General features: G+C 42.0%; 1 protein-coding gene across 3 annotated transcripts in view; it reads right to left on the reverse strand.

The window, feature by feature from the left end:
* LOC147913051 (uncharacterized) overlaps positions 1-4,586 on the reverse strand; it is a 56,562-nt gene that overhangs the window by 51,465 nt on the left and 511 nt on the right. The window lies entirely within an intron of this gene.

The raw sequence follows: 4,586 nt of genomic DNA on the forward strand, positions 1-4,586 counted from the left end.
ACTGAGAATGAAGAAGTTAAAATTTTCCCTGGATTAGGGTGAAACCATGCCTGTACCCACAGGTTGGTGTGGGAAACAAAGTAACCCAAGTTTCTGAGCTTGTTTTGCAGAATAACAGGAGAACCACTGATAAGACAGCAACTTGCTGACAGCCCTCCCTCACCTGACTAAACGTTGTGCAGCAGTGTCTGGACACCACCCTGCCACTGGTAACCCACATGATGCTGGTTCAACTCACCACCTACGTTCAGCCCATGCCACTCTCTGATGCCTACTACGTGGGACTAGATGGTACCTAGGCAGCCGAGGGGACACTTAGGCATCAAGGGACCTGAATATTCCCTTAATTGATCAAAGGTGTTGCCCTGGTGAACCTATGATCAGGAGAGAGAATTGATAAAAGAGATAAGAACAAAGCCAGAGTCAACGTGAGGATTACCATGACCACCTCAAGGCTGAACTATAGAAAGAAATAAAAAATTACATTTTAACCTTGACTGTTGCCAGATGGCTGGAGAACAATGTGGTAGTCTTTCCCTGCAGTTGGGACATTTGGAAAGCCCCAGGCACAAGATACACTGTAGCTAGAAAGGGCAACCAATCAGAACTGGACTCAGCCTTAACCTTGTATACTCTGCACTTTTTGCCTTTAAAACCCACCCACCCTGTTGAGGCCAGCCTGGTGGCTTAGCAGTTAAGTGCGCACACTCCGCTGCAGCGGCCTGGGGTTCGCAGGTTTGGATCCCCAATGTGCACCGATGCACCGCTTGTCAAGCCATGCTGTGGCAGCGTCCCATATAACGTAGAGGAAGATGAGCACGGATGTTAGCCGAGGGCCAATCTTCCTCAGCAAAAAGAGGAGGATTGGCAATGGATGTTAGCTCAGGGCTAATCTTCCTCACACATACACAAAAAAAACCCAGCCACCCCAAGACCCAGGGGGGTCACCTATCAACTTGCCAGTTGAGGTGTACTCTTGCGGTCTGCAAACCTTTAATAACGACTCTCCTTTCTTTAAAATTTATCTTTACCTCGTAAAGCAGCTGCTCATTTCAGTTAACAGAAATATATGTCATAACACAGGAAGCCTCCCTTCATGCCCCTCACCCCCTCTAGGGGTAACCGCTGTGAACAGTATGGTGTGTGTCCATCAGACCCATTCTTCCATGCATTTTTATCTATATCACACACACACACTCACAATGTAATCATAAATTTAACTTCAATGGAGTAATTCTGTCCTTTTTTATCACTTAACATACCCTAGAGATCTCTCTCTGCCAGTAAATATACTTCTAACTTCATTTTTTTGTCAGCTTCATAGAATTCTATGACTACACCATGATAAGGGAATAGATGTGCATTTAAGTAATTTCTAATTTTTTGCTATTGCAAACAAGCTTCAATGAGAATTCTCTCTGCACAAGTGTCAATATTCCTATGTGATCAATTCCTAGATGTGAAAGAGCAGAGTCAATAGGCATGATAGCTACAGCCCAATTGCCTTCCGTAAAGGATATGCCAACTTATACTCTTACACACAACGCATGAGAAAGCCTGTATTTCCATACTCTCACCACTTCTGGATTTTTATCTAATTTTTTAATATCTCAATATCAAGGAATGAAAAGAAGGATATTCCTTTTCAATTCACATTTTTCTGAATACCAGTGAAATTTAGCATCTTTTCAGATGTTTTCAGTCATACGTATTTATTTGCCTATGAATTGCCTGAGCATATGTGTTTATATATTATTTTCCTCCAAAATCCCATTGAAATGAAAATGTGAATAAAAACATAATAGTGCTAGAAAAAAAGAAATGGGTATTTCTTTACTCATTTTTCCTACTGCCTTACTCAAATTGGTTTATAGAAATGCTATAAATTATGGCTAATTATCAATTGTCAATTCTTTATGTGAAAATATTTTCTCCTAGTCTGTTCCTTGTCATTTTACTTTGTTTTTGACATTTTTGCTGTAGAGAAGCGTACATTTTTTATGTAGTCAATAATTGATGGTTTCCGAGGGGAGTTCCTTGCCTAGTCCCAAACTCCAAAATAATCTTCCTAGATTTTATTTCAATACTTTGATAGTTTTGTTTTTTATATAAAGACTCTTTTTCCACTTGGATGCCCCATGTCCTATTTCCACTCTCTGTACTTGTTTACTGGATAGGAGTTCCTCAAGGTTGCTCTTGGAAAGAATGACTCATTTCTGTGGTGCGTCCTGGGTGTGTTTTAAGTTAAGATATCTTTTGCTCTGGTTTCTGGAAATGGGATCCATCTGCTTACCAATCTCTAATCAGTCTTCACTGGTAGTCTCTTTCTTTCTAGTACTGTTATATTTTTATTCACATTTTTATATCTTCCCTTTCAATGGGATTTTGGAAGAAAATAGGATATAAATGCATATGTTCAGTCTGCCATCTTGAGTGAAAATGTCTGTGTATGTATGCTCTAAGAAACATTTTTATCATGAAATAAAAATATGTACATAGGGCCGGCCCGGTGGCTTAGCAGTTAAGTGCGCACGCTCCGCTACTGGCGGCCCAGGTTCGGATCCCGGGCACACACTGACGCACCGCTTCTCCAGCCATGCTGAGGCCGCATCCCACATAAAGCAACTAGAAGGATGCGCAACTATGACATACAACTATCTACTGGGGCTTTGGGTGGAAAAAAAAATATATGTACATAATGGAAAATACAAAAAAAACAGAGAAAAAATGAAATAAACCAAAATTCCACTTTGCAATAATAAAAAATGTCAAGATGTTGGTGAATTCACTTCCAGTGCTTCTAATGCATATAAATAAAATTTTCATAGGAAAGTAGGATCATATCATATATTTGGTCTTGTACTAAGCTTTTTAAACTCACATAATGCGAAGAGTATTTTCCAATACCCTTGAAAAACATGATTTTATTTAAAAAGTCTGCAGAGTACTCCATGTGCACATATTTCTTAGAAATTAATGATCAATTTATTTTTTATTAATATACTTATTTCCAGAAAGAGGCATATATTCCCATGATCCAATACAGTCAAAAGTCTCCTTTCCGGCCCCTGACTGTCAGTCCTCAGTTTCCCTTCCTGGAGTCAACGAAGGATACCTGATTATTTCGTAAAGATAAAGGCCCACAGGTGGAATTGGGTGACAGGGTGTACACCTTTCTCTCCTGACACATACTTACTGTCCAGAAATATATAATTTACATCACCACCCCCATATGAAGACATTCTCTTTTTTTTTAATGTTTGTCCATTTGGAAGGCAAGAAACATTTTAAAATGCATTTCTCTGACTAACAATGAAGCTACAGCATTTCTTCATATGTTCATTAGCCCATTCTACATCTTCCATCATAAATTGTCTGTTCCTAGCCTTTACTACAAAGAAGCCTTTAAAAATACTTTCCTTGTTTTCAGGATTATGGTCAATCCACTGAGTTTCTCCCACATCAAGTCAAAGCAGGGCCTTCTCCAGACAGCAGGGCCTCCAGTTCCCTCAATTACATCACCAGCGAAGCCCTCACTGCTGTACATTCATATCTTGTTTTAAGGAGATTTCTAATAATGCTCGAGATTTCTTTCTTGAAGTCTACTCTGAACTTCTGAGCAGAAAGAAGAGTGACCGCCAGGATTTTACTCAGACAAACCTTGAGGATTACGTAAGGCTGGTGTTTTCCAGTGTCCAACCAACTCACTCTTGCAGGCAGGCTGTATGACCCGGAGTCCATCAGCCAACCTTTCTGTGCCTTAGTCCCCCCTCCTCCACACGCTTCCAGCCCAGCTACCTCTTCCTATCCAGGTGGCTAGGTGCCCCTCTTCTATGCACCCAGGGCTGTTCCCCAGAGCCTTGCCCAGCACATGGCCCTGGATGATGACGGCTGACCTGAAACCAATGCACACGCACCCGCCCCATTCACCTGAGGGATCAGCTACTGGCAGGCTTTCCACAGCTCACCACTGCCTACAGCACTGAAATGACAGTCAAGAATCTCCCCTGCACCTACTTTTCCAGGCTTATACACCCTAACTGTTTCTTCTCACAGCCAAATAGAGAACAAACGTGCACTTCCTCACACACCCGGGTCTGTCCCAGGTACACGTTGGCGAAGATGCTCTCCTCTGAGCCTTCACCACTTGTGTGCCGCCTACTCAATCCCGGGTGAATTCCAAACGCAATCTTGTCCTGACTCCCTGTTTTTCCTTCAACGCCTCACAATTTATTGATATTTCTGCTCCTTACACCACCCATCAAACTCCACCCTCTATGATAAGCAGTTCAGTGGTGACTTACGCTTACACGAATTAGATGATTGGCTAATGTTTTCATCTTTTTTTTTTTGACAGATGTAGCATTGCTGTATCTTCTCGATCTTGGTACACAGACAAGATGTTTAATAAATACTGGTTGGATCAGAGTGCACTATTGACTTTTCTCTTTTTTCTCAACCTCATCTTATTAGAAGAAACTTCTCCCTCACCCACTTCCTCCTCCTCGGCCTCTGCCAGCGCTGCACGCACTCCCACCCGCACCCCACCCGCTTCCCCGCGAGTTTCGCCCGCCCACACTCCTTAC

The sequence above is a fragment of the Ceratotherium simum genome, chromosome 31 (assembly GCF_057802395.1).
Source record: "Ceratotherium simum simum isolate JZ-2026a chromosome 31, ASM5780239v1, whole genome shotgun sequence".
Taxonomy (NCBI): domain Eukaryota; kingdom Metazoa; phylum Chordata; class Mammalia; order Perissodactyla; family Rhinocerotidae; genus Ceratotherium; species Ceratotherium simum.